Source organism: Temnothorax nylanderi, unplaced genomic scaffold (assembly GCF_030848795.1).
Source record: "Temnothorax nylanderi isolate EJ_2023f unplaced genomic scaffold, tnyl_v1.0 TNYL_tig0078_pilon, whole genome shotgun sequence".
In the NCBI taxonomy this organism is placed as follows: domain Eukaryota; kingdom Metazoa; phylum Arthropoda; class Insecta; order Hymenoptera; family Formicidae; genus Temnothorax; species Temnothorax nylanderi.
In genome coordinates, this window is record NW_027249140.1 from 226,477 (window position 1) to 249,393 (window position 22,917).

Here is a 22,917-nt window from a genome sequence, read left to right on the forward strand (position 1 = left end):
CCCAGTAGGCCTAATCCATGTCAAATGTAAAAAAATTACGTTTCATCATCTTCTGATGAAAAAGATCTTGGTCTCATTGCACACATTATAGCATGATTTATAGCCGAGCATTTGAGCTTCAAATTGTCCTTCTTGTTTTTTTTATTTTTTAAAATTATCTCTTTAATCATTAATTCAAGGCTTTCGGGAATTGTTTCATTAACATTAGAGAACATTTTACTCGGAGGAGGATAAAAATCTGTGTTGACAATGGTACTGCAAATATCTTCTCTTATAATTGCTGCAGCAGTTTCAACTATACGTAAACGTTCTTCTGCTGGTTTTAATTTTTTATTTTCGTACCAAGCATTGGTCAGTATAGCCGTTTGAGTATCGCGAAAACATGTTATTGTCATTTTATTTGGCTTCACAGTAATAATAATATTTTTACCATATTTTTCTATTAATTTTGTTTGGATCGTCATATCCGCAGAGGCATCTTCTCCAAGCAAATCTCGCAGCTCTGCTAACGTGAATTGGCAATCATCGTGATTTTCAATGTAATAAAATATTTTTTCCATTTTCTCGGCGATTTGTATGTCGATTGGTCGGCCTATCTTGCTGCTTGTTGGATGTTTTAAAAATTGTACCTAACAATTTTTCTGATATTTAGCTTTTACAGCTCTTTAATCAAACACGAAGTTAACGCGATCTTTCACTATTCTGCCGAATCGGTCACCACGTGCATCCGCTGTTTTAATAATAGTGTCTTGAAATTGATTTGTACTCACATAACTTCGTATAGTTGAAACTGCTGCAGCAATTATAAGAGAAGATATTTGCAGTACCATTGTCAACACAGATTTTTATCCTCCTCCGAGTGAAATGTTCTTTAATGTTAATGAAACAATTCCCGAAAGCCTTCGATTAATGATTGAAGAAATAATTTTAAAAAATAAAAAAGGCAAGAAGGACAATTTGAAGCTCAAATGCTCGGCTATAAATCATGCTATAATGTCTGCAATGAGACCAAGATCTTTTTCATCAGAAGATGATGAAACGTAATTTTTTTACATTTGACATGGATTAAGCCTACTGGGAACACCATGTAAAAAAAAACGCGTTTTGTATTTTACCTCAAAGGTGTCTGTGAAGTTGGCATATCATTTTCCAGCAGATCAAAAATAAAAGGGAGTTCTTGTCGCATGCAGTCGAGTTCTATAGTTCCTGATACTTTTTAGTAATAGTTCTAGTGATTTTACTCAAAAAACAGTAGATCGAAAAAATGATCTGCTAACTTCCCGTAGCAGATCATTTTCTAGCACATAAAAAATAAAAAAGAGTTCTTGTCGCATGCAGTCGAGTTCTATAGTGCCTGATACTTTTTAGTAATAGTTCTATTGATTTTGACAAAAAAAGTCCATTAAAAAAATTATCTACTAGTTTTCCGAAATCTCGGAATTCCGGTTTATCTAAAATATTTTTCGAATAATTTTTAGCATACTGAAGCATTTTCTACAGAGTTCCCGACACTAGCAATGTTGTATAATTTTTTTATAAATTAATACCGCCCGAAAGCCGAGTATTTAGAGAGAATAGGGTGATATGCCGTACGAAATGTCGCGGGTGTGTGAAGTTGGCACCTCTACTTTAAAATTTGATAGTTCTGATTAGAGTTCCAGCTTCTTTTCGAAGAGTATAGGAGTATTTTTATGTTTATAAAAAAGTTCCGGCGATTAACACTATGAAAAAGGTAATTAAAAAATGGGGTGCTAACTTCATACCCAACTTTAAGACCGAATAGTTCTCAATAGCTCATCTGAAGAATTTTGACGACTAGAGTTTCTGATAAAAGTAAAAATTTTTTGATTTTTTTTCAAAAAACAAAGAAAATGAAAATCTGATTTTAAGCCAGAATAGTTCTAAGTAGCTCATTTGATTTCTTTCGAAAAGTTCTAGAGTTCTTGATAAGTAAAAAATTCCAAAACCTTAGAATTGTTTTAAAAAATCATCATCAAAACTTACGTAAATGACGTTTACGGCAGACCTTTGAAGTCGAATATCTTCTTAACTAAGTGACTGGATCGTTTTCGATCATAGAAATTCTTTTCAGAATTCTTAGAGTTCTACTAAAAAACGGAACTCTTATCAGAACGTCTAGAACTTTCAAAATAATTTTTATGCGGACTTAGTCGAATTTTACGCGTTGCATCCTCGAAGTCGAATATCTTCTTAACTAGCCATTAAGAAGTTAATATAATTATGTCTTGCTCAACATTTAGAAATTAAGTTAAAAGTACCAATACCCGGACATGTACCTATATCTGGACACCGTTATTATTTATAAGTATAACGCGAATTAAAATCAAAGATAAAAATATTTTTTTTGTAGTTTGAAACTTTAGTTGTGGTATTCAAACGTTTATTTCTATAAATTTATATTTTTTTAAAGGTATCCAGACCTAGATACGTGTCCAGGCATTGGTACATTTACCTACTCTTAAGTGTCCGGGTATTAGTACTTTTATACCTTAATTGGATCTGAAAATTAAATAATTTCCCTCCACACGAACCGAAATAATTAATAAGGTATTTTCTTTTTACTATTATATGCAAAATAAAGATAAACTTTATATTCTACAAATTTAGATTTTGTATTAGACATAATGATTAAATGTCTAATACAAAATCTAAATTTGTTCGAATTTTTATTAGAGAATTCGATAATTTGTATATGACAATTAAAATTAAATCCATATAATTAATTGCATCTTTAAGCTTATCGGTTAAATGAGTTTTGATAAATGATAGCATTTATTTTGTGTTTTTACTAAATCTAGAATTTATTGGTACCTACAGTATATGATAATGAATAGTTTACAAAAGGGTACTTTTTAAAAGTAAATTACAGCGGATATACTGAATAGTCCGAGCTTGTGAAAATATCGTTTTGTTAATAATACCACGTAAATGTAATTTTCAAAAAAGGCAAAAAAAAGGCGCCAAGTACACATTTATAATATATACATTAATGATACGCGAGATTCACTTATACGTGTACAAGCTAAACGTCTATTGTTTTCTATTTTGTATACATTGAGTATAATTATGTATTTTTATTTTGATATTTAAAGGCGCACATTATGTCATCGGTTGAAGTTCGGCCGAAACAGTCGTTTATTATAAGTTTCAATACGATATTGTAATACGCGATTTGGCGTGAAAACGTGAGTTTTCGTTATCGCAGAGAGAGAAAAAAAGAGAAAAAATCTCGAAATTCCCCGTGTACATGGATTTTTACGTAAATTTAACATTGTAATGACTTAACGCATTTTTATTTTTTGATATCCTCTTTCTATATTTGTAAAGAGTGTACAGAAGAATGGTGCACGGAAAGAACGGTTTTGCTGAAGTATCAAAAAATTTAGCAAGATACAGATCTGAAAATAATTTTGTTGCATCATCAAAATAATTACGTAAAACAATCAAACTGATTACTAAAATATCAAAATTTTTACAGCATTATCATACTTCAGCGACCTACTATAATTATTTTAATGGTGCAACAAAATTATTTTTAGACAGAAAACCGTTCTTTCCGTATGTGTAGATTAAGGGCGTGCATCTCCATGATGCGTGAATAAGAAACTCTGCAAGTCTCTGGCTTTCGTTTGCGCTTCACAAAACTGAATTTTGTACCCGTACTAACATTATCAACAATTTCTGCGTGGTCGACGTTACTTTGTACATGAGCGTGAATAAATTGCATGTTATCTTTTTTAACCCTAGGTATACACAGTCTTATTTTGTCTATACACTTATACACTGTGGGGTCTCGGAGACCTCATCCCATTGTCATTGTAACTTCAGCAAAAATAAATTTCAGTTTATTTATTTATTTATTTTAATCGATCAAGAATCGATCAAGGAATAGGCCCATAATGCATAATAGTCGATTGAATTAAAGAGTTCCGAGATATACGAGTAAAAAGAAAAGAATATATGAGACAAAAGTTTCTACGAGCGCGAAAAAAGGAAGCTAGGCTGGGGTCTTGGAGACTTCACTGTGCATACCTAGGGTTAATAAGCAGCACTGTGCTGCTGCATTCTCGATGCTGCATAGAAGGAAGAAATCGATATAATTCATATTTTTATTTAAAAAACCGTATATATGCAGTACACGGAAAGAACGGTTTTGCTGAAGTATCTAAAAATTTAGCTAGATACAGATCTGAAAATAATTTTGTTGGTCCATCAAAATAATTATGTAGAACTTGAAATAATTATGTAAACTGATTGCTAAAATGTCAAAATTTTTTACAGAATCATATTTCAGCGACTTACTATAATTATTTTAATGGTGTAACAAAATTATTTTCAGATCTATATATCTGGCTAAATTTTTAGATACTTCAGCAAAACCGTTCTTTCCGTGCACATATTTTTATCAGGGTCTAAATATCGCTAATATATATCACTAATGTAAAATGTACATAAAAGAAGCAAGTTGCCATTTGTACACGCATTAATCTAATAATTTCTTCGTCTGAACGTTGTTGGAATATTATCGAATTATTAGAGAATCTTAATATCTTGAGTTCGACTGATCGAGATTCAGCGGAAAGGCAAATATGTATAATATATGAGAAGCTTGAAGAAGTGCAGGATGTCTCTACTGAGATTACCCGGAAAAGGAACAGACAGTATCTGAACATTTTTAACCCTTTAGGGGCCTGTGTACATAATTATGTACATAAAAAAACAAAAAAAAAACAAAAAACAAAAGAAACAAAAGAAACAAAAAAACAAAAAAAAACAAAAAAAAAACAAAAAACTAAAAAACTTTTATCAGGGACGTCTTTTAAGACTATCTTATAAATTATAACATTTTACTCCAACGGGATTGATGTGTGGCCCCCTAAAGGGTTAAATAAAGAGAAAGTTACGACAAATGGATTAACAACGCGTAATGAGTTAATATTTATTTTAACTGGCTCAGTAGATTAGTGTGATTATGGCATTTAAAATTATCACGTGAACGTTATTTGTTACCTTATATATTACCTTTTGTCAATTGTGGCAGAAAGGACAAAAGGTTCATGGACACATAGTTGTCTCATGTGTTGGCGCTGAACGACCGACGACACATATAGTTCGCCTAGTTTCGGCGGATTGCACTGGTCCCGTTTTGTGGTAGGTCACTGGTAGGCGAGAACCAGTCGTCTTAGTTCCATTCTACAACTGCACGTGATTTCGACGTTTGTTTTGAACATTTCCGTGTTTGCCTTATACCTTACACCGACGGAGTCGGAGAAGAAACGTCGATTATCGGAGATGTTTCTTCAGGATCCAAACAACGCACTGATGCCTCTGGAACTGAATATGCAACTGGCATCGCCACTTTTCGCGCAGTCACCGATCGCTCTACAACGCAAATTAGGTGAGAGGATGAATTCAAGCGAATGGGTATTTCAACCCTTATTGCTGCGCGGAGTCAACGTGGAGCTGCTTAATCGAAACCTCTGGCAGCAATTCTACGAGAATAATACAGAAATGATAATTACCAAAAGCGGTCGGCGCATGTTTCCGTCCGTTCAGATAAACGTAAGCGGTTTGGAGAAACGTGAGAATTATTATGTCCTCATGGAGATAGCACCGGCCTCCGATCGCCGTCACAAGTACTGTGGATACCAGAACGGGGGCAAGAACAGCAATACGGGGTGGCTGGAGTTTTACGGGGCCGGCAGAGACGCAACAGCCCTTCGGCTATAGGATTTATAAGCATCCCGAGAGCCCGGCAACGGGGAGCCACTGGATGGACAATCCGATCACCTTCAATAAATTGAAGTTCACGAACAACATCAACGACTCCAATAATAACGTGGTATTAACATCGATGGACAAATACATTCCTAGGATCTGGATAGTCCGTTGCTTCGATGCGAAGAACTACAACGAGCTCTTTACTCATCCAACCGCGTTGTTTGCTTTCAAAGAGACGGAATTTATCGCGGTGACGGCATACCAAAACGAGAACATCACAAAATTGAAGATCAATAACAATCCATTCGCGAAGAGTTTTCGCGAGACCGGTCAGCCACGGTTCAAGCGAAAGCATCATTCATCAGGCCCAATCGGATTCCAGTCCCGACGAAGGGGTCTCATTGACCTACGACCCCGAATCGAATCAGCCGAACGACCCCCCCTTAAGGGTTCCAAGCCCATTAAAGCATGCGATTATCTTTCACTTTAGCCGGGGAGTCGAAGTTGGCCGGCCTTGCAACGTGGGAGAAGCGGACGCGAATCCCGCCACCGTTGCGAGTCGATCCCCGGCGCCGGGCATGCTTGAAACGCAGTGCCCGTGCACTGCATTTGACACAGATGGATATCCATTCACGAAATAACTTATTACTATTTCTTTTTATTTTAATTTGACACGGCTACTGGGGGCAAGTCTCGTCGAGATCGTGGACATGTTCGGACGTGTTTTGTCCTGAATAATTTTTGAAGATTGCTGATGCAATCAGCGCCGAGTTTGGATTGAATCTTTTGAGTCTGTATTTATTATTTTCGACTTGTTCTTGGCCGTTATGTGATCCTGAGGAGGATTAGGTGCCATAAAATTTACAAAGAAGAAGAAAAAGGCTATTGGGGGCCACGGCTACTCGTGGAATGAGTCTCGTGCGTCAAGAGGTGTAATCGTTTCTATACCTGATAACTAGCGCCTACTCTCGAGAAGACAGCTACGCAGTCACTGGGTGTCTCCGCACTAACCGAGTCATCAATCTTGCATCGTGCGTGCAGTGCCCGAACCATCCGAGAACCCGGGCGTGAAGATTTATTTTTGACTTCTTCATATGTACTGCGTGTTGGGGAGCAAACGGATTGACAGTCGAGAGCTTCCCAGATAACCGTGCCCTTCCTTGGCTCCACAATTCACCAGCGGTACTTGGGCCCATATCACTACAGGCTCTTAGAGGCGCAGTCAGTTTGACGCCACTTGGTTACCGCAGAGCGCGCTGGCCAACCGACATCAGATCTTGCGACCGAGACGTACTGAATCGGAACAGCCCCATTGCAGCGGTCCAGCGAGACTACTGGGAGGTGAGCGCATGACTTGACTGGGAGAGGCTATATATTCGCATCACCAGACCAGTAACTGACTCTGATCCCAGGCTTAAAGAGACTCGTGCAAAGAATCAAGGGCCTAAGACAACCTGACTTCTCCGATACAATACGACAGCTCGCACCAGCGTAGTTTTCAGGCCAATTGAATCCTTGGATTCTAACACGCATTCGCCATTTTTTTCGCGTTTCTTTCTGCCACGATTTACAAAAGGTAGTAGTCTTGCCACTGTTCGCAACGCGGACTCAATATGTCGTTAATTTAACTAAAACAATGTTAATTTAATTATTAATTTGACTAATCTATGGAGTTAAAATAACATTCTTTGTGTTAAAATAATAAATTTTGACACACAATTAAAAAGAACAAAATGTTATTTAACTCAAGGTATTGGTTTAAATTTTATGTTTTAATATTTAATAGCGTAGAGACAACTAAAGTAACTATACCATTTTTGATTTATATAGAGTATATAGACTAATGATTATATGTATTGAATACTTTGTAATTAATTGTAATTGCAAGCCGTTTTATCACACTGTAAATCCAAGTGTGTTATTTCTACACGCATAAACGTTTAAAAATGACACATTTGACTGAAGCTCGTTTTTCATGTTTTGTTGCGTGTTAAATCAACACGTTTAACCGTATTAATATGTTCAACCGTGTTAAATGGCATCATTCAAAACGACAAGAAATGTGTAAGAAGAGCTTTAGTTAAAATAACACACTTGGATTTGCAGTGAATTAGCCGTATAGAAAAAAAATTTCTCATTATTTCATAAAATTATACATTCCTTTTTTAAATGAAAAAAGTTGCACGTAACTTTCTTCAACTTTTTAATACGCCACCATGAATATCTGTACTCGATGCAATAAATTATGCGTTTTACTCGTTGATGTTGTTTACGGTAATCTTATCGTTGCATCTTTAATCGATTATACGCGTATATATCGATGCTGCGAGATTTATATCAATATTACTCGTATAACGAACTCCCTCCGTGAATATATCTCCGATTTAAGGTCGATTTAGACATAACCGTGCCGTGTCCGTACCGTTTACGGACAGAAAGATTTAGGCTCGTTTCACACGTAGGTATCCGGCACCGGACTACCGGTAAATGCTCTTATATTAATCCATACACTTCGCGATCGGATACACGGCGTCAGTAGTCCAGTGTCGGATACGTGTGAAACGGGGCTTAGTCGAATTTTATCCGTTGCATCTTCGAATATCTTCTTAACTAGTGGCCGGATCGCCACTAGTTAATGGTAGAGTTGCAGGCGTTTTGATGGGAGTTTTAAGAAGATATTCGACTTCGAAGGTCTGCCGTGAATGTAATTTGCGTTTTGATGATAATGTTTTTAACAATTCTAAGGTTTTGCAGTTTTTTACTTATCAGGAACACTAGAACTTTTCGAAAGGAATCAAATGAGCTACTTAGAACTATTCTGACTTTAAATCAAACTTTTCTTTTTTTGTTTTTTGAAAAAATAAAAAAAAATTTTTTTATCAGGAACTCTAGTACTCGTCAAAATGCTTCAGATGAGCTATTCAGAACTATTTGGTCTCAAAGTTGGGTGTAAAGTTAGCATTTCATTTTTAAATTGTCTTTTTCAAAGTGTTAATCGCCGGAACTCTTTTTATAAACATAAAAATACTCTTATGCTTTTCGAAAAAAAGCTGGAACTCTAATCAGAACTAAAAAATTTTAAAGTAGGGGTGCGAACTTCACACACCCAAATGTCGCAGTTCCGGTTTATCTAAAATACTTTTCGAATAGTTCTGAACATATTAAAGCATTTTCTAAAGAGTTCCCGACACTGGCAATGTTGTATGATTGTTTAAAAAATTTAACCGCTCAGCTTTCGAGCGGTATTAATTTATAAAAAAATCATACAACATTGCTAGTGTCGGGAACTCTTTAGAAAATGCTTTAGTATGTTTAGAACTATTCGAAAAATATTTTAGATAACTGCGACATTTCGTACAGCATATCACTCTATTCTCTCTAAATACTCGGTTTTCGAGCGGTATTAATTTTTTAAACAATTATACAACATTGCTAGTGTCGAAAACTCTTTAGAAAATGCTTTAATATGTTCAGAACTATTCGAAAAATATTTTAGATAAACCGGAACTGTTACATTTCGTACAGCATATCACTCTTTTCTCTCTAAGTACTCGGTTTTTGGGCGGTATTAATTTTTTAAACAATCATACAACATTGCTAGTGTCGGGAACTCTTTAGAAAGTGCTTCAGTATGCTCAGAACTATTCGAAAAATATTTTAAATAAACCGGAACTCCGATATTTCGGAAAACTAGCAGATAATTTTTTCAATGGACTTTTTTTTGGCAAAATCAACAGAACTATTATTAAAAAGTATCAGGAACTATAGAACTCGACTGCATGCGACAAGAACTTTTTTTTATTTTTGATCTGCTAGGAAATGATCTGCTACGAAGTTAGCAGATCATTTTTTCGATCGACTGTTTTTTGGGTAAAATCACCAGAACTATTACTAAAAAGTATCAGGAACTATAGAACTCGACTGCATGCGACAAGAACTCCCTTTTATTTTTGATCTGCTGGAAAATGATATGCCAACTTCACAGACATACCTCAAAGGTGGTGCGGAAATGAATACAACGCTCGACGTACACATTCGTCACTTTGTATTTTGCAAACTGTTCATCGTACGTGAAAAATGAATAGAACCATTTTTGTAGAGAATTTCATGATCTTTCTTTTTTGTAACCACCTTAATTGACCTCCGAGAATCATACAAAACGAGATTTTCGCAAAAAACTGATTTTCGTGACCTTTGATCTTAAATAACTTTTTTAGCACACCCGATATCGATCTCTATTTTTAATATGTTATTTAAAACAACGAAATAAAGCGATAAAAAAAGTAGTTTCTGATTTTTTTGCACAGAAAATCTAAAATGACTGGACTACGACGCCAAGAGCAGAACAGACAGGAATCGCGAAACATATAATGTTACACCGTCGCTGCTCGCCAATCCACGGGAACAAAGCGAGATGCACAGATTGGCGCACATCCCGCGTGTAAAGTCGGGGTGCAGGAAGAAATAAACAGAAGGAAACGAGATTATCTTGATAGAAGAAATCACAGAAAAATCTTTATTTCAGAAATAAGCGTTTGAAATTCATTTTCCTTTTTTACTATTAACGCAAAAGCGAAATTCAGATTGGCATGACCAGAAATTTCCAGTTTTCTATTTTATATTTCTGAGCTTTGTTCTCGTAAAAAAAATCCTACTTTCAATCTTATGTTTCACTTAACAGTCCGAATTTTTGAATGCTGAATTTATGAATTTGCATTCGGAGTTCAACGATTTATATACGACAAGATTGAGCTTAAGACGAGGTTTCTCTTAGTTATTTTTCTATCAATAATCTACGGATTGCAACGTACACGTTGCTGACGCGAGATGCGTTATCGCGATCTGACAGTACGCGATGTTAAATCTTCTAGGAACGTAGCTCGTTTCCCTACACAGGTTCGACCCTGAATGGTCGACAGATTTTTCCGATATGAAGGAGAGCGTGATGGCTTTCTTCGTGGCGAAAGGATTCGACCTTGCTTGTTTCATCGAAAGCAAAGTAAAATACGCGAGATCGTGTGACTTACCGCGCACGTTGAAACGGTCGAGGTAATAACGTTTCATCATCTGGGGTCTTACCTGAAACAGAAAATAATAATAATGAATAACGCGCGTGAGAAGTAAGGGACAATGAATTGTACGAAATCGCTTTAATTCCGATCGAGACGATTCGCGACAGAATGTAAGTCCGCGCATTAATAGTAACGTCATTGAAACTTAATCTACAACACGAGAGAGAGACGATCGAGAGACGTTCTTTCTCAACCGGCGCGGCGGTCTCGGTGATGTACCTCTCTTCGAGGCACCGTCCATTACCAAGTCCAGTTCCCACGTTTATATCTCATTTGCCACGAAGTCCACGTTATAATCGCACAAACGATGTTGCCATCGTTGATAAGCTTATAAACTTTATGATCTTAGGAGTTCTTGTGTTCTCGCGTGAGATAACAAATCTCAATATGATAATTCGCGTAACGAAACGTGCAAAAATTTGGCCGCATGTTACATTCCCAGACAACGCGACGTGTCTTCGATCATCAACGCCAGATAAATAATTATATAAGAAAATATCGATTTCCATTCTTTCTCCCAGCATTCGAAATTATACGCCTTTTATTTAAAAAGAACTTTATATACGTATTAATGATTAAAAACTTAATGCTAAATGTAATTGGTTCTAAGTTTTATCGTCTAACATAAAATATGCCTGAAATATTACATTAAAAATTGAGAATCGTATTTAATATGTTAAGTATTATGAAAAAAAGAAATATAAATTAGAAAATCCGAATTGGCATCTTATCACTAGTCCAGTCATTTTCGGTTTTCTGTGCAAAAAAATTAGAAACTACTTTTTTTTTAATCGCTTTATTTCGTTGTTTTAAATAACATATTAAAAATAGAGAACGATATCGGGTGTGCTAAAAACGTTATTCAAGATCAAAGGTCACGAAAATCAGTTTTTTGCGAAAATCTCGTTTTGTATGGCTCGGAGGTCAATTAAGGTGGTTACAAAAAAGAAAGATCGTGAAATTCTCTACAAAAATGGTTCTATTCATTTTTCACGTACGATGAACCGTTTGCAAAATACAAAGTGACGAATGTGTACGTCGAGCGTTGTATCCATTTCCGCATCACCTTTGAGGTAAGATACAAGGCGCGTTTTTTTTTTTTTACATGGTGTCCCCAGTAGGCCTAATTCATGTCAAATGTAAAAAAATTACGTTTCATTATCTTCTGATGAAAAAGATCTTGGTCTCATTGCAGATATTATAGCATGATTTATAGCCGAGCATTTGAGCTTCAAATTGTCCTTCTTGCCTTTTTTATTTTTTAAAATTATCTCTTCAATCATTAATTGAAGGCTTTCGGGAATTCTTTTATTAACATTAAAGAACATTTCACTCGGAGGAGGATAAAAATCAGTGTTGACAATGGTACTGCAAATATCTTCTCTTATAATTGCTGCAGCAGTTTCAACTATACGTAAACGTTCTTCTGCTGGTTTTAATTTCTTATTTTCGTACCAAGCATTGGTCAGTATAGCCGTTTGAGTATCGCGAAAACATATTATTGTCATTTTATTTGGCTTTACAGTAATAAAAATATTTTTACCATATTTTTCTATTAATTTTTTTTGGATCGTCATATTCGCAGGGGCATCTTCTCCAAGCAAATCTCGCAGCTCTGCTAACGTGAATTGGCAATCATCGTGATTTTCGATGTAATAAAATATTTTTTCAATTTTCTCGGCGATTTGTATGTCGATTGGTCAATAAAAACAGTATTTATCTAACATAGTAACGTCTAACTCGCTGTGCATCTAATAGTGACCGACTCACGCCCGTAGATTGCAGATTCAGAATGCCGATTTAGTTTTCCCATAGACGGATTGAATCGTCACTACCGCCGCTGATAAGTTATCGTTATATAATATATATTGCATAATAACAATGAGAGATATTACTTTTCTTGCGTTTAATTTTCAAAATTAACGTTTCAAGCTTGTTGCAACACTGCAGACGAATTAAAAGAATGCATTTTCACGTTTCCGCTTCGGAGTTTCGCGAAAGCGCAAAGCGGATACGGAGAATTGAGAAATTAAATAAGAAAAACACCTGATTATTGGATTAATGCTCGCCAAATAATTCGACAAACAAACACGCGCGTCGTGTAATTCGTTGATACATCGCTGAACACAAGGTGTAATCATCCCGATGTTGCCCCTCGGTAATTGCAACGTTTCCGCCCGGTTGTTCAACAATGATTTTCCCCGATCGGCCCCGGCGATTCGACCGGGCAATCGGCGTTCGGCATACGGAGAAGGTCGGAACGTAATGAGTGATAATGGAAATTGCGTCTTCTACGCGGCCACATTTTCAGCGAAAAGTCTTGACATTCTCACGTGAAATTCTTCGCAAACTATGACAGTATTTACTTCCTCAATCGTGAATATTTTCATGCTTGTTACGTGCGGGCTGATCGTCGCAATAGCAATAATCAATATATGTCGCGGAATATAATTATATAAGTAAAAGAAAATATAATCAATTCCCTTTGTAACAGAATCGTTCATTGTTGGCACAATACGTTGAAAATTATTCTCAGATTATCGAATATATGTTACTGATATAAATTTTGTTTATGTTTCAAATAATGTTTCTGTCTCAAATACCTAATGCGAATAATTATTTAAGATGTAAGTATATTTTCGCGTCGATCTCTCTATAATGATTCGATAAAATTTATCTTTTTGTCTTTTTGGGTACATTTCTATAATCTCACTACATTCGTTCAGGTCCATAATTTTACTTGAGGCTAAGGTTTCACTCTCCGTTACTATCACCGCTCGCTAAATCAAAATCTTTGGACGAATTTTCTACTCTCAGTGTTTGATAAAAAGCTTTGTATTTTGGATCGATAAATTGGATAAGCTGCATCAAATCGTTGTACTTTTGTTTCGTAATTGGTCTTCCATTGGGATACAAAAGCGAAAGATCCGCTTCTTTAAATTCCTCTTCTGTACATTTCTTCTTGCCAATGTCAACATCGCGCAGTATCTCGTCATCAAATGTCATAAATATATATGAAACGGCTGCTCTCGGTCGAGTTTGATCGTTCTAATTTTCATCCAATTTATTTTGTTGTGATCTACGTCTTGCTTTCGATTTACAATAAGCTTTTGTAAATCCTGTGATGAAAAGAAATCAGTCGATTGCATTTTTTTAACTTCAAAAAATTCAAGTCGTGTTCTTCTTGCATATTTTCGAATTTTACTCTTTCTTCGTTCGGCAGATCTTTGTTGTTTAAATTCACTTTTATCGTATCGCAGGTTTTACATGTGTCCGTGTGTCGTTTTTTAAAACTCAAATTAAATTCATAGTTGAAAATGTCTCGAAACATATGCTCGGATACAAAGTTTGCGTTCGTGACTTTTTACAGTCGTCTTTGTACATTCTGTACATTATTGCCAAATTTAAATTTGAATTTAAGTATTTCTTCTCGGAATCTGATCTACCATAATGTGATTCATACTTTGGAAATCGGTTGATAAAATTCCGAGCACTCTGTTTAAGTGTCTCGCTAGTCCGATTCGCTGAGGGACCTTTTCCTCTTTTTTCTGATGCGCTGGGATTCGACTGTGCCGATTTTACTGTGCAAAATCGAGTTAATTTTTCTGCGCAGGCAAAAACGACTCGAGTTTTGTACGCAGCCAAAAACGAGTCGAGTTTTCTGTGCGGGCAAAAATGACTTATGTATTTGAGTCGTTTTTGCTCGGAGCTATTCTGTGATTCGTTTTTGCCCGGAACCTCAAGCAATTCGTTTTTGCGCGGAAACATTTCTAACTCACTTTTGCTCGGACCTTGCAGATAGGTCATTTTTACTCTCAGTCAAATATAAGTTATTTCACATAATTATTTCAGAATTATAAAATCACGAAGTGCTTTAACGATATTCAATTTTATTTCCAAAGTTACCGTGCATTGCTTGTAGTTCTCCGAATCGATGAATATCCTTTGCGTAAACGTCATCGGGACGATTCCCCGGGTTTTACGTCAGCGATTAACGATAATGCAACACTCGAGTCAGTCGTCGTCACGAAGGAGCGACGCCGCACGTCACACGATCCCGTTAACGTCATAATAATTCACGTCGACAAAGAGTCGTTCGACGTTTTTACGCGACGTGAAAGAAATCCGAGAGATTCCTCGGTTGTCTCCGCGAGACGCGTCTTGTAAGCGATCATCGACTACGCGAGTCTATCTCTCGTCGATCGGGTACGGCGTGATAGATCGCTTCGTGAATCGCCGGGGCTCGTCCGCTCTCTACCGGTGCAACCTGCTTACGTGAGACGACATGTCCGATATTATTTTCCTATTTATAATGCCGGTCGCGCGCTGTGTCGCGATTAGTATCTTCGTTCCCCGATGTTTCTGCCCCGCGGAGAGCGAGATGATAAGCATCGAATATCTGCGACTAAAGATGTTTCACTTAACGATATTCCCGCATCCAAGTTCTTTTCGGTCAAATCCTGGGGAAGGTACATCTTATTAAAATGGAAATAATATAATTTTGTTTCGTATTTTTTAAATTACATGAAGTCCGCATTTTTTTGAAAAAATTGATTTAAAAAAAACAACCTTTGTTAACTCGAGTAAAATTAATAGGTCGAAAGTTACTTAGCGGTATATTTTGGTTTTCCGATTACTTTTTATCTTTCGGATAAAATGTTTTCGCGAAGGTATACAGGTTTAACTAGTGGTAAAAGCGTTATCGCTTAATTCCTTTTTAGCGTTTACTTTCGTTGGCTGAAAATCGCACAGTAAATTTGCAACAACGTATGACGAAGTCTACAACCTTTGACCTCTCTTCCTCGTGCATAAGCGTTAATACATTGTGCATTTCGCGTGGTCGTGTTGCGCGGTAATTGCGGATGTGTCCTGCGAGCCAGTGCCTCGGGGATGACACCCATACTTATGTCTTTCCTTTTATATATTTCAAGTTTATTTCAAGGAAGCCGTTCTATTTGAAAACTTCTTTCGCGTCCAATCAACGATTGGCTTCTCTGTTAAAATTGCGTGAAGAACTCTGTTCTTTCGCTCGTTATTATAATGGGGATAAAATTATCAATTAACTCTTGCAAGATTACTGAACTTCTATATTTTATTTCATTACATGCTTTGAAAATGCAGTGAAATCCAGAAGTAGAAGAAGCTCTCTAATAAAATGAAAAGAAATCTTTCCAAAAATATAAAACTAAAAAAAGATATTTCTTTTAAGATGGCGATAAATAGACGATTCTATTCTTCTCTTTTTTCAATTGGCGCAGCTTTTTAAAAAGAATAATTAAAAGTGTATTATCCAAATAATTTAAATGACACTTTCTTCCATTTATTTCGATCGCTTTATATTGGAATTCTTGTTAGGATGGATTCTATACGATCGTTAACGTAATCTCCGCTCCGCTACATCCTGACGGCAATGTTTCTTGCCGGAAATCTACGATCAACAAATGAATAACAAGCACAGGAGGAACATGAAAAATCGGCGCGGCGCGGCGAGAAAACGAGGCAGATTCTCGCGTACATAGGTATCGATGAAAGAGAGCGATCCCAGGAGCCGGCGATATAATCCCTCGCTGGTATCACCGGCCGGGACCATGCTTCGCGCCGGCGAAATAACGGTCAAGATCAACTTACTCTCCTTCTCCGGACTGGGATTCGAGGGTTCCGATTCCGCGATACTGACAAACCTATTCCGATTGCCTTATAGCGAGTAAAACAAATGGCAATATATTGCGGCGGTTAGGCGGAGGGATCTCTTCGTCAGGTTCCCATAGAAAACCGTGGGTGGGGGAGCGAGGGAACGGGACGGAGTTGTAGGATGCAGAGGAGGAAGAAGGAGCAGAGCGAGAGCAGAAGCGGAATCTCCGGACCAGGTTACAACACGCTCTCCCACGCGGTGGTGGCTTGTACGATCGCGGGCCCGCTACGGCTTCAACAGCGAATCGACATCTCCGGAGATGCCGATATGCCCGTGGTCGAGCACGGTGCTACAATTATCAGTTATCGGCATTCGAGCGATCTAACACGTCGGCGAACTGGCGATGCCGATGCGAAGCGCACTTAACGAGTCGCCCACGTTTGTCAGCTGAACCTTCCGCGGCCCAATCCGACCCTCAAACCGGAAGATTTACCTCTCGACGCGTTATAATTGATTTTTTCGTATTGTGAACGGAAACCGTCACGTCGCAAGTTTGAGTTCTATTAATCAAATCATTTATTTTGAAAGCGACTGTTAAAAATCTAACTATATTTTTAAAACGGGCAGGTCAGTCCGTCTTCTATTGCTGAAGATATTCATAAAAGGGAACAGGATGATCAGTATTAAATGATTCTATACATGGGGGACAAAGAATAAAAATTTTAATTAATTCAATATAATAAGAAAAGCATAGTCATTTATTTGCATGTCTGTTATTATTATTTTTTGTATACTTAAGATGTTATATTGGAAAAGATTTGTCTTCTATACAATTTAAGTCCATTTTCTTAGCCAAAGCTTCTTACAGACTTTTACGAAGACGCCGCGTAAAATCGAGACAGAGCGAGCCGCCGAATTAACTATTCACTCTATTCAATGGAACTCGCTCCAAATGCTATAATTTGAATCCTTGAAAAATAAACAAGTGCCACTGCGTCCATTAAGTCAGTAACAAAGGAAATCGTTTAGAAATTACTTTTGTCTTGTTATAACAAAAGGAGAGAAGCATAAAATAGCATGATAATTATTTGCGCCGAAATACAAAGTACGAATAAGTTATCAAGCTGTTATTCTAAAAATATACAATGCAGCTGGGCAATTTCACGTTTATAATTAAAACGTATCTTTAAATTCTGAAATTTGCACATATATATCGCTTGCAACCTATCATCGTACCATCTCCGTTTCTATAAGTATAGATTTTAGGAAACTGGCATTAAAAGAGCGAAAATTCGTATCGTTATACGTTTAAAAATATGATTACATATTTTTTTTACATTTTTCGGTATAATATAGTTTCGAATTCGTTTTCTGCCTTTTCTCGCCGCGAGCTTATAAATAAAAGAATACGATAATACATATCGTTCGCTGGTTGAAACGCGCGGAATACATTATCGAATCCGAAATGTAATCTCCTCCGTGAAATCTAAAAACCTGTAGTCAGCCGTTCGCCGAAATCAAAAAGCGCGGTTCCAGTTCGATACGAACGTCGGTTCGTGTCTGCGCGTATCGGCGCAGCATAGACGGCTAACGGGGATTTATGGTGCCCAGATGGTGCGGCTACTGAAGTAGCTGCGCTCGTAGGGAAGCCTCCGGGCGATCGGTCGCGAGCTCTGTGAGCGAAGGGTTGAGGAAGGCGCGCAGCGGCGCGGGCGGCGGAGATGCAGAGAAAGAGAGGAGAGAGAGACGGAGCGAGTGTATGCACGAAGATGTTATCTATTCGCTGGGGCGGAACATCGAGGGTGGTGGCTCGCAGCGCGGTAGTTTATACTTACTCGCACTTACTTTACTAGCTGCTAGCCCGTACGAGATACCGCGATAACATCTGACGTATGGGGGTCGGCCGCGTTATAAAGACGTGACGATGCGCGATAACGAGGCATAAGGAACGACGGATTATTAATTTCGCGTCGCCGGCTGTTCTACGCGTTCTTCGCGTTCGCGCTTGCGACGCGACGCGTCTGCTATCCGCTATTTTCCGTCGAGCGTACTTGTTGTCGTCGTGGCACGTTGCGTTTGTATCGTGACTTGTAAAAGCCGTCAGCCGTCGCCAACAGGAAAATCGCTCCTGTAAAAGAATTTTAGTATTGGAAATTGTGTGCGTGTATGATAACGGATAAGATTTAGTTTCTTACTTAAGTGATATAAAAAATTTTAAGTGATACATAATGTAAGAAATAATATGATAGATTTTTCCAACATGGACGGACATTAATTGAAAAATGCATTTATTATTAACGAGTCATTAAGAACTTCTGTGGTTTTTTCGGAATAAGTTAAATCAGTCAAATGTTTCATGTTCCACACGAAGCTGCGCGAATTGTTACGGCAAAATTTTCATCACCTCGCGTCACTTAATGCGACATTGACATTTACTAAACGTCCATAGCAAAAAGTCTCTATTATCCGTCTCTAAGGTAAATTATGAAACTGAGTATAAGAGCGCGCGCTGACGGCGTTAAAAGTGGAGCACGCGAATGAGAACAAGGTGTTGTCCGTGTGTCCGCGACATAGCGAATAAATCTCGCCCGGTTTCTGTCACCGTTGTGGCGCACAATAGCGAGGGAATAAAGTCGCACAAGCGCGGCTTTCCCATACAATCCCGGCTCATCGAGTGCCGTCACCCGCTAGTTACCCAACCATATTGCCACCATCGGTCCGCTCGCCATAAACATCGATTTCGATCGGTTGTCGTAACGCGCGGCACGTCCGACTCTGTGACAAATCGCAAAGTGCATCTAAACTACTTGCTGCAAATCGGTGCATATCCCCGTGTGTCATATGCCATTGCGGACGACGCGGACAGATTCTCGACCGTGCCGTTGACATACCGTTTGAAAAAACAGGTATTTGTGTCGTTTCGAGGTGTTTTGCATGCAAATGCAATTTAGAGCAGCGGACGCAGTAGATATTATTATCAAAAGAAGCGTTCAATGGCCTAACGTTTAGGAATAAATGAATGTTCCAGCCATCGCGCATTTCTAAAACTGTATACATCCAGAATTGTGAGTAAAAAGAATCAAGCAGAATTTATTACTAATAGTAACTGGTATAAATAGCAGTGGTAATAAATAGTAGATGATAAAAAGAGAGAGAGAGAGAAAGAGGAATAAGAGTCACTTCACGCTTTTACGCTAAATACTCTTCCTTCAAGCGCAAGCCTATAAAAAATACGCTGTAAACATTCGCGCTATGATAATATGAGACGGTAAAAATCGCACACGCGCCGTCCTTTCGATTTCCGCAAGCTCGCGGTGCTACGCGATTCCTGAGCACCGCACTAGAACGCAGTTTAGTCTTTCGGAGACAACAGAATACGCGAGGGTTGACAGCGCAAAAATAATGAATTATGCGCCGTTGGTCCCGCGATACGTTCGCCGGTGCCACACGTTGCACGCGCTGCACCTCGAGATTAATCCGTCGTGGCTTCCATTCTCTTTCTGTCGATTCTCAACCCACGGCGCGGACGCTTGATAGATCTACGTCGTGCCGGGTGACGTTTGAGTTATGCACTGATTCGGTCGCGGATGAAATAAGAACCGTCATGCCAGGCATTGGATAATGGCACGGAATTAGGAAGTATAAAGAATCGACGGAGTTTTGTTTGTATGACCGTTATTAACAAACTTAAATTATAAGTTATTAATGCAGTTATTTTAATTGTTACGATAATAATACAGGCTATTATTATTATTATAGTTGTTTCAAGTTACAGTTTCTTTAATAAATCTAAAACTTACTTAATACTAGATGTGATTTTGGCGCAAATTGACGCTCAAAAATGTTGGAAATGTCGTAAACGTCGTTTCATGTAATGCTGCATCAAAGGACGGACGTCGCATCGGACAAGAATTCTCGTCGAGATTGAAACACAAATCATACGTCATGCCCAGTCCGATTTCCGCGAACGTTCCCGACTTTCTCGGCACGCGGTGGGCTTGTGTGCTAGATAGGGGGAAGGAACGACGGAGGGAAAAAGCACGGAAAATGTAGGCGAGTCAATCACGAGATTGCATACCGGTGCGTCGCGCAGGCGGCGTCTACTTTTTCATCTTCTCGAGATCAGAGAGCGCTCCGGAGCACTCCGGCACTCCTGTTTACGAGAAGACGCGCGCGCGCGCGTCGGTCGTGCAGCGCGCGGTGTGTCGCGTTGCGCGTGTATTAGAAAAAAAAAATTAGAGCAAATTGTGCGCGCGGCGTACGTCGTACAATAACACGCCTCGTGACGATGAAACCCGTGGCGCGCTAAATGTTAATACGACCGCAGACTATCGAGCGCCGAGCCCTTACCAAGCATTCATAAATAAATGTCAATGAATCGCTTTCAATATACCCGATGCTTCGCCGTTATGTATCAAGTATTAATGGTGTTTCTTTTACAAATATGATGTCTGCTCCTCCTTCTAGGGGTAATGAAAGATTAACGTTGAAAATGACAGGTCTTTTCGCGAACTAGATTTCGGTCGATTTTTTTAAATGGACAGCACTTTGAATTTTAAATCTTATTTAATTTTTTAATCTTAAGTCTTTAAACTTTCTGTTTTGATATGAATACAAAATGTGTCGTTGGAATATCCTGATAATAATCTCAGACTAAACTTTCGCTGAAAGGAAACTACTTCCAAGTTAATCAAGAGAGACTATTAATACAACACGGTGAAAACACTCTGCTGCTATTGTAGCGGGATTACTTGCAAAAATCATTCGGGAAATCATGGTTAGATTGTTGCAAGTCAGTAGCGTAAAAACTTTCTTATTGTAGACACGGGAATTGTTAAAGATGATATCATAACAAGTGTAAGTTATAGATAACAATCGAATTGTAAGACATACATTCGGGAAGGAGTTGCATATATTTATGCAGAATACAGTGAAATACTTTATTACTCAACATGAAACTGGATCGAGTAATTTTTGTGTTAAATATAAAATAATTTCTTAACTTTTCGTTCAGCTCTACACAATACAAATACAAAACAATATATCGCGCGAAATTACTTAAAAATATTATTTAACATAATAACTGTCAATGTTCCATACTTTGCTATGTTTTTTGCCTTTTCGTGTCGAGCGTCGAGCTTCCAGTGGGCTCGATCCACCGCCTGTTCGATGACGTCATCGGAGATTCTTGAGCCTTGTATTGCGTTTTGCCTTTATTAAAATGGAGCCGATAACATCGGTGCATCGGCGTTTAATTCTCTTTTCTCCGCGGGGCTGCAGCGCGCGCGTGTTCGAGAATTATTTGAAAGGTACCGTTCGGGTAGGCAGGTATGCGCGGCGTACGCGCGCCCTTTCTTTCCCGCACGCGTGCATTCCGGTCGTGCCGCGATCGATTTATTAATTTATTTATTCTCAGCACGAACTCCGCCGCTGCGCTGGTGAGGCGAGCAACTTTTTTTTCTAGGCTTCCCGCGGATAGGCCGCGCGGATACGTAGGTACGACCGGGTAGAACAATTGCGAAAGAAAGGCGAATTCCTGAAAGGCGCCTTACGGAGCTGCATAATGTTGCGTGTCAATAAACAAGCACGAACGCGTCAGAAAAATATCCGAATAACACGAGACAGAAATGTATCATTTTTTATTTCTGCGTTTTGTGTCCTTACACGAGTGATACGATTTAACCAGAAATTAAGTAAATTTAATCAAATTGCTGGAAAGACACAGGAGACGTGGTTTCCAAATTATATATGTTTGTATTATTTCTAAGTTGGAATAGAATCAAACGTGTATTCTGGCAGAACGTGTTAATTCGTCAGAAACCTTGACTTGATCTTTGTATTTTATTCTGTAGAATGTTACTTAATATATTTAACCACGTGAGCAAAACGTAAAGTTGTAAATAAATTCCTGCAACAGGCAGGACCCGCAACGCATACACGACGTACAAACCCAGGGGACGTCAGGAAAGTCCGGCGAGAGGCGCGAGAAGAGAGCCTCTTTCGAAGTCGTCCCGCCGTCAAACGCGAAACGGGAAGATTAGTTTTCTTTCTGGTACCCGATGGCCCGTGGTGGTACTTAATCCACGCACGTGTGTAACCCGTAAACGAGCGTGACGCATTCACCTTGACCCCCGACGTAAGATATTATACCTACCTACCTATGGTCTCGGTCGCGAGGGGGGGAAATCGCGCGAAACGAAGCTTTGATTTATACGAAAGTCCTGGTGGTGGCTGGCGAGAGGATGCTGAGATTGCGAAGGTCCCGGCGAAGGTATACCGGCCGCGTCGCATCTGGCGAAGTTGGTCCCCCGTAAAAAAACGCTACGTCGACGGTGGTGGCGGCGTCGGTTTATATACGAGCGAGCAAGACTGACACGCGCGTGTGCGTGCGTGTACACGCGTGCACACGTAATCAGGCACCCGACGCGGGGTCTACCTGTTCCCTCGTCCTGAACGCCGCGGGCTCGTTGT

General features: G+C 38.6%; 1 protein-coding gene and 1 pseudogene across 2 annotated transcripts in view; both read left to right on the forward strand.

Annotated features, from left to right (window-relative positions):
* LOC139774316 (uncharacterized) overlaps positions 1-22,917 on the forward strand; it is a 349,030-nt gene that overhangs the window by 223,524 nt on the left and 102,589 nt on the right. The window lies entirely within an intron of this gene.
* LOC139774317 (T-box transcription factor mls-1-like) lies at positions 2,739-8,170 on the forward strand (annotated as a pseudogene).